The sequence below is a fragment of the Pelobates fuscus genome, chromosome 4, assembly GCF_036172605.1.
Source record: "Pelobates fuscus isolate aPelFus1 chromosome 4, aPelFus1.pri, whole genome shotgun sequence".
NCBI classification, from domain to species: domain Eukaryota; kingdom Metazoa; phylum Chordata; class Amphibia; order Anura; family Pelobatidae; genus Pelobates; species Pelobates fuscus.
In genome coordinates, this window is record NC_086320.1 from 114812956 (window position 1) to 114825795 (window position 12840).

A 12840-nucleotide genomic window follows, 5' to 3' on the forward strand; every position below is an offset into this window, starting at 1 on the left:
TACATAGGGTCACTTGGCAGAAATGGATTGACACCTATCCTAAGGATCCCTGATACACACTGACACAGAGCAGAATAGGGACTGTTCCACCTACATAGGGTCACTTGGCAGATATGGATTGACACCTATCCTAAGGATCCCTGATACACACTGACACAGAGCAGAATAGGGACTGTTCCCCCTACATAGGGTCACTTGGCAGATATGGATTGACACCTATCCTAAGAATCCCTGATACACACTGACACAGAGCAGAATAGGGACTGTTCCCCCTACATAGGGTCACTTGGCAGATATGGATTGACACCTATCCTAAGGATCCCTGATACACACTGACACAGAGCAGAATAGGGACTGTTCCCCCTACATAGGGTCACTTGGCAGATATGGATTGACACCTGTCCTCAGAAACCCTGATACACACTGACACAGAGCAGAATAGGGACTGTTCCCCCTACATAGGGTCACTTGGCAGATATGGATTGACACCTGTCCTCAGGGACCCTGATACACACTGACACAGAGCAGAATAGGGACTGTTCCCCCTACATAGGGTCACTTGGCAGATATGTATTGACACCTGTCCTCAGAGACCCTGATACACACTGACACAGAGCAGAATAGGGACTGTTCCCCCTACCTAGGGTCACTTGGCAGATATGGATTGACATCTGTCCTCAGAGACCCTGATACACACTGACACAGAGCAGAATAGGGACTGTTCCCCCTACATAGGGTCACTTGGCAGAAATGGATTGACACCTATCCTAAGGATCCCTGATACACACTGACACAGAGCAGAATAGGGACTGTTCCCCCTACATAGGGTCACTTGGCAGAAATGGATTGACACCTATCCTAAGGATCCCTGATACACACTGACACAGAGCAGAATAGGGACTACATAGGGTCACTTGGCAGAAATGGATTGACACCTATCCTAAGGATCCCTGATACACACTGACACAGAGCAGAATAGGGACTGTTCCCCCTACATAGGGTCACTTGGCAGATATGGATTGACACCTGTCCTCAGGGACCCTGATACACACTGACACAGAGCAGAATAGGGACTGTTCCCCCTACATAGGGTCACTTGGCAGATATGGATTGACACCTATCCTAAGGATCCCTGATACACACTGACACAGAGCAGAATAGGGACTGTTCCCCCTACATAGGGTCACTTGGCAGATATGGATTGACACCTATCCTAAGAATCCCTGATACACACTGACACAGAGCAGAATAGGGACTGTTCCACCTACATAGGGTCACTTGGCAGATATGGATTGACACCTATCCTAAGGATCCCTGATACACACTGACACAGAGCAGAATAGGGACTGTTCCCCCTACATAGGGTCACTTGGCAGATATGGATTGACACCTATCCTAAGAATCCCTGATACACACTGACACAGAGCAGAATAGGGACTGTTCTCCCTACATAGGGTCACTTGGCAGATATGGATTGACACCTGTCCTCAGGGACCCTGATACACACTGGGGGGACCTACTGTCCTCCACCCACCCCACCCCTGCATGGTGGGTGGGGGCCATAAAAATAATGAGGGGGGGGGGACCTACTGTCCTCCCCCCGGCCCCCACCCCTGCGCGGTGGGTGGGGGCCATAAATCACAATGGGGGAGGACCTACTGTCCTCCTCCCGCCCCCACCCCTGCGCGGTGTGTGGGGGCCATAAAAATAATGAGGGGGGGAACCTACTGTCCTGCACCCCTGGCCCCCACCCCTGAGCGGTGGGTGGGGGCCCCGAAAAAAACAATAAGAGGGGGACCTACTGTCCCCCCCAGCCCCCACCCTTGAGTGGTGGGTGGGGGCCCTAAATAAAAATTCCCCCCCACCCCAAAAAAAGTTACTCCCTACCTACCCCCCTCACCCTAAAAAATAGTGAAGGAGGAATGAAATAACTAACCTGTAAAGAAAAATTCAGTAAAGAAAAATTAAGCTACCATTTGACGTCTTCTTTTTATTAAAATCTTCTTTTTTCAGCCCCAAAAAAGGCCAAATAAAAAACCATAAGAACCGACGCAATTTAAAAAACAAACAAAAAAAAACCGAGCCCCCAAAAAAGTAATCCATCTTCACCCATGGAGGGCTCCACGCAGACTGAGCTCTGCAGGGCGGGGGAAGGCTTATAAAGCCATGCCACGCCCTGCAATTAGGCTAAGAACATTCTGATTGGCTGGTTTAAGCCAATCAGAGTGCTCTTTATCATTTTACACAGCGTGGGATTCCAAGCCCACCGATCAGAGTTCTCTTTGTCATTTTACACAGCGTGGGAAAATTCCAAAGAACTTTCCTACGCTGTGTAAAATGACACAGAACACTCTGATTGGTTAGATTCCAAGCCCACCAATCAGAGTGCTCTTTGTGATTTTACACAACGTGGGAAAATCCCAAAGAACTTTTCCACGCTGTGTAAAATGACACAGAACACTCTGATTGGTTGTCAGGGTACCTGAGGCCTCTACCTCTAAGGGAGGTAGAGACTTGGTGTTTTGTCCGTCCAGGCGAGCTGTTTCCTTCGTTCCTCGCGGTTCATCCAGTCACTTAAACACCGGCCGCGAGGAATCCACGTCCTTTTCTAGCAGGACGCTCAATACGTGACGTCATGACGCTATCACGAGCGACCTGTCACTCAAGTGTCCGATATCCAATCGGTACTTGTCAGAGGCGTGCTTACCATCCGGAGCCAGGGTATTTAAGCTTACTTCTCTCTTCAGCTCATTGCCCTGTCGTGGTTCTAGCTTGTCTAGTCACTCAGTGCTCTGGTATTCTAGTTTGCTCTATTTGGTTTTGACTCGGCTTGTTGTACTTCCCTGCTTCTCTGTTATCCCTTGACCCGGCTTGTCTCTCGCTTATCTGTCTTCTCGTTCCCTCGACCTCGGCTTGTCTCTGACTATTCTCTATTACTCTCGGTACGTTAGTCCGGCCATTCTAAGGCCCGGTATACGTACCTTTCCACTCTTTGTACTCTGCGTGTTGGATCCCTGTCCCGATCCTGACATTGGTTAGATTCCAAGCCCACCAATCAGAGTTCTCTTTGTCATTTTACACAGCGTGGGAAAATTCCAAAGAACTTTCCCACGCTGTGTAAAATGACACAGAACACTCTGATTGGTTAGATTCCAAGCCCACCAATCAGAGTGCTCTTTGTGATTTTACACAGCGTGGGAAAATTCCAAAGAACTTTCCCACGCTGTGTAAAATGACACAGAACACTCTGATTGGTTAGATTCCAAGCCCACCAATCAGAGTGCTCTTTGTCATTTTACACAGCGTGTGAAAATTCCAAAGAACTTTCCCACGCTGTGTAAAATGACACAGAGCACTGTGATTGGTGGGCTTGGAATCTAACCAATCAGAGTGCTCTGTGTCATTTTACACAGCGTGGGAAAGTTCTTTGGAATCTTCCAACGCTGTGTAAAATGACAAAGAGCACTCTGATTGGCTTAAACCAGCCAATCAGTGTGTTCTTAGCCTAATTGCAGGGCGTGGCAAGGCTTTATAAGCCTTTCCCGCCCTGCAGAGCTCAGTCTGCGCGGAGCCCTCCATGGGTGAAGATGGATTATTATTTTTTTGCGTTTTTTTTTTGTTTTGTTTAAATTGCGTCGGTTCTTATGGCTTTTTATTTGGCCTTTTTTGGGGCTGAAAAAAGAAGATTTTAGAAAAAAGAAGATTTTAGAAAAAAGAAGACGTCAAATGGTAAGTTGAATTTTTCTTTACAGGTTAGTTATTTTATTCCCGATTCACTATGTTTTAGGGTGAGGGGGGTCGGTAGGGGGTAACTTTTTGGGGGTGGGGAGGTGGGTTACAAGGGGCTTGGGGACCCCTAGTCACCTTTGATTGGGGGGGAGAATTTTTATTTAGGGCCCCCACCCACCACTCAGGGGTGGGGGCTGGGAGGGGGCCAGTAGGTCCCCCCATTATTGTTTTTTTAGGGCCTCCCCCACCGCTCAGGGGTGGGGGCCAGGGGGGAGGACAGTAGGTCCCCCCCTCATTATTTTTATGGCCCCCACACACCGTGCAGGGGTGGGGGCGGGGGGAGGACAGTAGGTCCCCCCCATTGTGATTTATGGCCCCCACTCACCGCGCAGGGGTGGGGGCCGGGGAGAGGACAGTAGGTCCCTCACCTCATTATTTTTATGGCTTTCACCCACCATGCAGGGGTGGGGCGGGGGAAGGACAGTAGGTCCCCCCCCCAGTGTGTATCAGGGTCCCTGAGGACAGGTGTCAATCCATATCTGCCAAGTGACCCTATATAGGGGGAATAGTCCCTATTCTGCTCTGTGTCAGTGTGTATCAGGGATCCTTAGGATAGGTGTCAATCCATATCTGCCAAGTGACCCTATGTAGTAGGAACAGTCCCTATTCTGCTCTGTGTCAGTAAGTATCAGGGATCCTTAGGATAGGTGTCAATCCATATCTGCCAAGTGACCCTATGTAGGGGGATCAGTCCCTATTCTGCTCTGTGCCAGTGTGTATCAGGGATCCTTAGGATAGGTGTCAATAGATATCTGCCAAGTGACCCTATGTAGGGGGAACAGTCCCTATTCTGCTCTGTGTCAGTGTGTATCAGGGATCCTTAGGATAGGTGTCAATCCATATCTGCCAAGTGACCCTATGTAGGGGGAACAGTCCCTATTCTGCTCTGTGTCAGTGTGTATCAGGGATTCTTAGGATAGGTGTCAATCCATATCTGCCAAGTGACCCTATGTAGGGGGAACAGTCCCTATTCTGCTCTGTGTCAGTGTCTGGGGGGAGTATCTGCAGTAATACAGAGTGTCTGGAGGGAGTATCTGCAATAACACAGGGTGTCTGGAGGGAGTATCTGCAGTAATACAGAGTGTCGGGAGGGAGTATCTGCAGTAACACAGGGTGTCTGGAGGGAGTATCTGCAGTAACACAGGTTGTCTGGGGGTTGTATCTGCAGAAACACACGGTGTCTGGAGGGATTATCTGCAGTAACACAGAGTGTCTGGAGGGAGTATCTGCAGTAATACATAGTGTCTCGAGGGAGTATCTGCAGTAATACAGAGTGTCTGGAGGGAGTATCTGCAGTAACACAGGGTGTCTGGAGGGAGTATCTGCAGTAACACAGAGTGTCTGGAGGGAGTATCTGCAGTAACACTGAGTGTCTGGGGGGAGTATCTGCAGTAACACAGAGTGTCTGGAGGGAGTATCTGCAGTAACACAGAATATCTGGAGGGAGTATCTGCAGTAACACAGAGTGTCTGGAGGGAGTATCTGCAGTAACACTGAGTGTCTGGGGGTAGTATCTGCAGTAACACAGAGTGTCTGGAGGGAGTATCTGCAGTAACACAGAGTATCTGGAGGGAGTATCTGCAGTAACACAGGGTGTCTGGAGGGAGTATCTGCAGTAACACAGAGTGTCTGGAGGGAGTATCTGCAGTAACACAGAGTGTCTGAAGGGAGTATCTGCAGTAATACAGAGTGTCTGTGGGGAGTATCTGCAGTAATACAGAGTGTCTGAGGGGAGTATCTGCTTGTAACATTTCTATGCACTGAAAAAAAAAATTGAAAAAAAAAATGGTTGCAGCTTCCGAATGAATCTAAAATGGATGCTGTCCAGTAGGTGGGAGGGTCTCCTAGGGAGGGTGTGCTGCTGATTGGCTGGAATGTGTCTGCTGACTGTGAGGTACAGGGTCAAAGTTTACTCAATGATAAAGAATAGGGGGCGGACCGAACATCACATGTGTTCGCGCGCGGTGGTGAACGCGAACATGCTATGTTCGCCAGGAACTATTCGCCAGTGAACCGTTCGGGACATCACTATTCATCACACAGAAGGTTACATTTGTTCTAGACATTCAATAAACTCTAGAATAAAAGAAACTCGGTAAACCTGCTCGTCTGTTGGGAAAGAAATAGAATGTGTTTTGGTGACGTCATTCACACCATGGCTTCCTTACCATTCTATGAAGAAAAGGCGTCACACTGGCTTCTTTTTGTTATACTTTATAAAAAGAATTCTTTCACTCATTCATATTGCAGTGCTGTGTTGGAAAGACTCCAAAATGACACACCAATATCTCTTGCTAAAATGAAAACACTTTTACCCAATTAGATAGGTGGATCAGTGCTCAAGTATAATTGAAAGATTAATTATATCCAATTGGAATCATAATCACCTGTCACCTGCCTTGGTACCTTTTGCACAGAAATTAATCAATGATTATGTCAATATGTAATGTAAAGAAATTTACAAATAAAACAATCACAACTTGAAATGAAATGTAATTTATACAAACATGACATTTTAATCAAATTATATGTCTCATTTTCCATTGAATTTAAAGTGAATATCAATACACAATCAATCATGAAGACAGTTTATTTTTTAATAAAAACAGCACTCACTGTAATCATTACAGCTCTCTGTTGTGGTTATGGTGCAAAGAGTGTCCTGGAGCCACTCCCAATATAACTAGTCCAAATATTTTGGAGCAGATTAACTTCAAACCTGGGGCTTATGTCCCATGGTAAAATCGATGTAATCATCTAAATGCATTGATCCATCTAAGATTTACCTGTGGTCAATAAATAAGACTCCACAGGTAAAGCAGTTTGTTCAAGTATGGATTAAAAGGAATTTGATTTGGATAAATGGGTTAAAGCTAATTTTGCACAAATCTACTATTCACAAAGTATAAACTTCAATGCCCCTTACTCTCCAAAAATAGTATATCTACTGTTTAGTACAGATAACCCCATGAAAACATGCATAAATGTAACTGTGATTTTTTTCATTTGGGGTATAGCTGAAAACAGTTTACAAAATCTGCAGATCTCTTATGGAAGGAAGACAGGTAGAGACATGGAAGCTGTGGAAAGGGTCAGTAAGAGTGAAAAGCTGCAGAGAACATGGTACAAAGAGGAGCAAAGAAATGGAGTGAATCAAGATAACCAACTCATCTAGTCTAGTGGGAGTGAGAACTTCATCTAACCACGGTGATACTAGATAACATGTGTAACGGAGCTTCCTGTACCCCGGTTGGGTACCTCTGCCGATAGATGCTCCTAGTGCTCCCTGAGGAATCCGAGCACTTCTCCTGACACCATAAGCACTGCAGACTCCACAACTGCCGCAGCTTGGTTGAGGTCTCGCCGTCTCCTACCCACCCTGGACCTACGACAAGGCTCCAGGTTCCACTGGGTGAACCTCTCTTCCTCCAGAGAGTCAAGCAGGCATAGCTCTTACAAGAGCTCAGAGAATCCAAGGGAGCAATCCCTAGTAGTGATATAGCTGTCCCCTCCACACAAGAGACAAGACGCAAGTTGAGGGTGAAGAGGAACTCAATTTTAATGGAGGCACACTGCCTTTTATGCAAGTTTCCCAACAAGGGTGACACCCACATGGGCCTTGTTGGGCACAGGGACACAAAGTTAAACAGAGTTACACAGTGAGACACTCCCATACAATATACACAATCCTCTGCCTGGGAGATAATTAAGGCAGATAATGCATTAACTTAATTATCTCCAGGCAGAAAAAACATATTTTTATAAAGTCCCATAAGTACCCCAAAACACAACATATACACATAAATGTTACATCCCGTGATCTGGGTGAACAACATATCCAAAAATCACCCAGATCAGATCAGGGGTTCAGAAAGTTTATGGAAGTCATAGTTTTGCCCAGGCGCAGGCACGGTCCCATGCCCAAAACAATTCCACAGAACCGCGGCGTAGTGCCACTGGAGGACCGGACGAAAATAGTTCCAGGGCATTCGCGGCTAAGTCCCCATGAAGTCTATTCGTGGTTTTGGGCCATGCGACCAAGATGGCCGCCACCACGTTTTCGAATTTCGAATGGTGGCCACTTCGACTATTTGGGAGTTTGAAGTGCCACTTCGAAAGTTTGAACTGTGGCCAAAAAGACACGAATAGTGATTTGAACCAAGTTTTATCACAGGGGACATAGTCATAGGGTAGAAGGCAGGCAAGCAGGCCCCTCCAAAACCCAGTGGCGAAGTTGCTGTCATCACAACATATATGAGAGGTTCTTGTCATAGATATGGTTCAGAGTGAGTAGAACCCTGAGATAGGCATGGAAAATTGATATATTCCCTGTGTACTAGGTGGTAGATGCCTATGATCTGCCCTAAGGTCTTCGTGTTATCTTGTGTTAAAGAGAAACTCCTGTGCCAGGAAAACAATCCGTTTTCCTGGCAATGCAGGTCCCCTCTCCTTCCCTCCCCCCAATCCCCGGTTGCTGAAGGGGTGAAAACCCCTTCAGTTACTTACCTGAGGCAGTGACGATGTCCCATGTCACTGCTTCTTCCTCCGCGCCGCTCCTCCCTGTGATTGCGTCGGCCGGTGGGCGAGACTGATCCCGCCCACCGGCCGGGGAGACCTAATGCGCATGCGTGGCAATGTTGCACATGCGCATTAGAGCTCCCCATAGGATGCTTTTCAATGCTTTCCTATGGGGAAATGAGCGACGCTAGCGTGACATAGCGTGAGGACGTCCAGCAATGCTTTAGCACAGGTTTCCTGAGCTATGTACTTATAACTTAATGATCAATCTGCAAACCATGATACATTTACAAAAATAGATTTGGATATAGCAGATTAAAACAATTCAATTGTTGTTCTGAATTAGTTTTGAAGACTTTGATAAATAACTGCCTGCTATGTATCTGGATATAATGAATCTAGCAAATCACTTTTAAAGCCCTTGTATTTAACTCATGACATTAGACATTTCCCTTTATCAAAATGCACCAATTCATTTAATTTCCTTCTCATAACCTCTTGAGAAATGTAGATGTTAGTGAAGATGCAAATCTCCATTGACTGGTGACTCAGTCCCGTTATACTTAAAACTGAACTATCTTTTATCTCATTGTGAATATCCTATTAATTTTCTGTCTACTCCTACAATTAATATTATAGAGCAGTGTTTTTATTTTAAAACAGGCCAAAGTTTCAACATTAGATGAATTATACTATAAATGTGCACTATGTATGAAATTATAGTTTAATGATGTATAGTGATGTCGTGAACATAAAATTTTCGTTTCGCAAACGGCGAACGTGAACTTCCGCAAACGTTCGCGAACCGGCGAACCGGGCGAACCGCAATAGACTTCAATGGGCAGGCGAATTTTAAAACCCACAGGGACTCTTTCTGGCCACAATAGTGATGGAAAAGTTGTTTCAAGGGGACTAACACCTGGACTGTGGCATGCCGGAGTTGATGCAGAGTCTGGTTTTAATCCATAAAGGGCATAAATCACCTAACATTCCTAAATCACAATGGATATGGATTGACACCTGACATATGACATATTGACAACTTGACATATGGATTGACATATGGATTGACCCTGATACACACTGACACAGAGCAGAATAGGGACTGTTCCCCCTACATAGGGTCACTTGGCAGATATGGATTTACACCTGTCCTCAGGGACCCTGATACACACTGACACAGAGCAGAATACGGACTGTTCCTCCTACATAGGGTCACTTGGCAGATATGGATTGACACCTATCCTAAGGATCCCTGATACACACTGACACAGAGCAGAATAGGGACTGTTCCTACTACATAGGGTAACTTGGCAGATATGGATTGACACCTGTCCTCAGGGACCCTGATACACACTGACACAGAGCAGAATAGGGACTGTTCCTCCTACATAGGGTCACCATTTTTAGCCCAAGGCAGCTCATCTCATCAGGCCTTTTTTAGTCGAATGTATCGCCCACTGTCAGTCCCTTCGGGATCCATCCCTCATTCATCTTAATAAAGGTGAGGTAATCTAGACTTTTTTGACCTAGGCGACTTCTCTTCTCAGTGACAATACCTCCTGCTGCACTGAAGGTCCTTTCTGACAGGACACTTGAAGCGGGTGGTGGTCGTGGGAGGAGGAGGATTACTTTCACCTCTTCCCCTGTTAGATTCCCATTGTGCTGTGACATCACCCTTATACACTGTGTAAAGCATACTTTTTAATTTATTTTGCAAATGCTGCATCCTTTCCAACTTGTTGTAATTTGGTAACATTTCAGCCACTTTCTGCTTATACCGGGGGTCTAGTAGCGTGGACACCCAGTACAGGTCGTTCCCCTTAGCCTTTTTATACGAGGGTCCCTCAACAGGCACGACAGCATGAAAGACCCCATTTGCACAAGATTGGATGCCGAGCTACTCATTTCCCGTTCCTCCTCCTCAGTGATCTCACTGAAGGTATGTTCTTCCCCCCAGCCACGTACAACACCACGGGTACCAGATAGGTGACAACGAGCACCCTGGAATGCCTGTTGTGGTTGGTCTTTCTCCTCCTCCTCAAAGCCACATTCCTCCTCTGACTCCTCTTCCTCACAATCCTCTTCCAGCATTGCCGCAGGTCCAGCAAGCGATGCTGATAAGGCTGTTTCTTGTGGTGATGGTGACCACAACTCTTCCTCTTCCTCTTCACGCTCATCTACGGCCTGATCCAGCACGCAGGGCATGCTCTAGAAAGAAAACAAATGGTATGATGTCGCTGATGGTGCCTTCGGTGTGACTGACTAGGTTTGTCACCTCCTCAAACGGACGCATGAGCCTACAGGCATTGTGCATGAGCGTCCAGTAACGTGGCAAAAAAATTCCCAGCTCCCCAGAGGCTGTCCTAGCACCCCGGTCATACAAATATTCATTAATGGCTTTTTCTTGTTGGAGCAGGCGGTCGAACATTAGGAGTGTTGAATTCCAACATGTCGGGCTGTCGCAAATCAAGCGCCTCACTGGCATGTTGTTTCGCCGCTCGATATCTGCAAAGTGCGCCATGGCCGTGTAGGAACGCCTGAAATGGCCACACCCCTTCCTGGCCTGCTTCAGGACGTCCTGTAAGCCTGTGTACTTATGCACACAGCGTTGTACGATCAGATTACACACATGTGCCATGCACGGCACATGTGTCAACTTGCCCAACTTCAATGCCGCCAACAAATTTGTTCCGTTGTCAAAAACCACTTTGCTGATATCCAGTTGCTGCGGAGTCAGCCACTTTTCCACCTGTGTGTTCAGGGCGGACAGGTGTGACTCTCTGCTTTCAAGCAAGTCAAACCCAAGACGGCGTGACACGTATGGAATAGTACCTGAGGAGCTGAGGGGGTGCCGTTGATGTGGAGCAAGACACAGCAGCAGAAGAGGACTCAGCCGAGGAGGTTATGGAAGAGGATGGAGTAGGAGGAGTAGAGAAGGTGGCAGCAGGCCTGCCTGCAAGTCGTGGCGGTGTCACCAACTCCTCTGCAGAGCCACGCATTCCATGCTTGGCAGCCGTCAGCAGGTTTACCCAATGCGCAGTGTAGGTGATATACCTGCCCTGACCATGCTTTGCAGACCAGGTATCAGTGGTCAGATGGACCCTTGCCCCAACACTGTGTGCCAGACATGCCATTACTTCATTTTGCACAATCGAGTACAGGTTGGGGATTGCCTTTTGTGAAAAGAAATTTCGTCCGGGTACCTTCCACTGCGGTGTCCCAATAGCCACAATTTTTTTGAACGCCTCAGACTCCACCAGCTTGTATGGTAAAAGCTGGCGGGCTAATAGTTCAGACAAGCCAGCTGTCAGACGCTGGGCAAGGGGGTGACTTTCTGACATTGGCTTCTTACGCTCAAACATGTCCTTGTCAGACACCTGACTGTAGGCAGATGAACGGGAACTGCTCAAGGCGAGAGACGGAGTGGCGGATGGTTGAGAGGGGGCAAGGAGGACAGCAGTGGTTGACGTGGCTGAAGATGCTGGACCAGGAGGAGGATGGTGGCTTTGAGTTTGTGTGCTGCTTGTACTCATGTGTTGATCCCATAGGCGTTTGTGATGTGCGATCATGTGCCTTCGCAAAGCAGTTGTACCTAGGTGGGTGTTGGACTTCCCACGACTCCGTTTCTTTTGGCACAGGTTGCAAATGGCATCACTGTTGTCAGAGGCAGACACACAAAAAAAATGCCACACTGCTGAGCTCTGCAATGACGGCATTCTGGTGGTGGACACAGCATGCATTGATTGGCGTGCTGTCTGGCTGTCCCTGGGTGCCGATGCATGCTGTCTGACTGTGCCACTAGCTCCTTGCGACGACCTCCCCCTGCTTCCAACTCGTCTCCTCCTCCTCTCTGTCTCCCCATCTGAACTTTCGCCCTGTTCTTCTTCTTGCCAAGCGGGCACCCACGTGACATCCATGGACGCATCGTCATCATCAACCGCTTCACTTGTATCTGACAACTCAGCAAAGGAATCAGCAGCGGGTACAACATCATCATCATCACACCGTACGTCCATGTGTGTAATGCTGTCTGACTGAGACATATCCCTGTTATCTACATCCTCTGGCAATAATGGTTGCGCATCACTCATTTCTTCAAATGGATGTGTAAATAACTCGTCTGACAGATAAAGTGAAGCGGCTGTGGTGCTAGTGTTTTTGGTGGTGGCAGGCGGGTGAGTGGTATCTTGAGAGGTGCCCGAAGCTAAGCTGGAGGAGGATGGTGCGTCAAGGTTCCGAGCGGAAGCTGTAGTAGATTGGGTGTCCTGTGTTAGCCAGTCAACTATGTCCTCAGAACTTTTCAAGTTCAGGGTACGTGGCCACTGAAAATTGGGCATTATCCTAGGGCAAAAGGGAATCACAACACCACGACCACGACAGCCCCTGCGGGGTGGCCTGCCTCTGCCTGTCATTTTTTTTTGGATTAGTGGTACTATGCGTGCAAGCTACTGTGAGACCAAATATGAGTGGCAATGTGCACTGGCAGAGGTTGGCAGAGTACACGCTGTAGGCCTGACACACCCGCTTGAA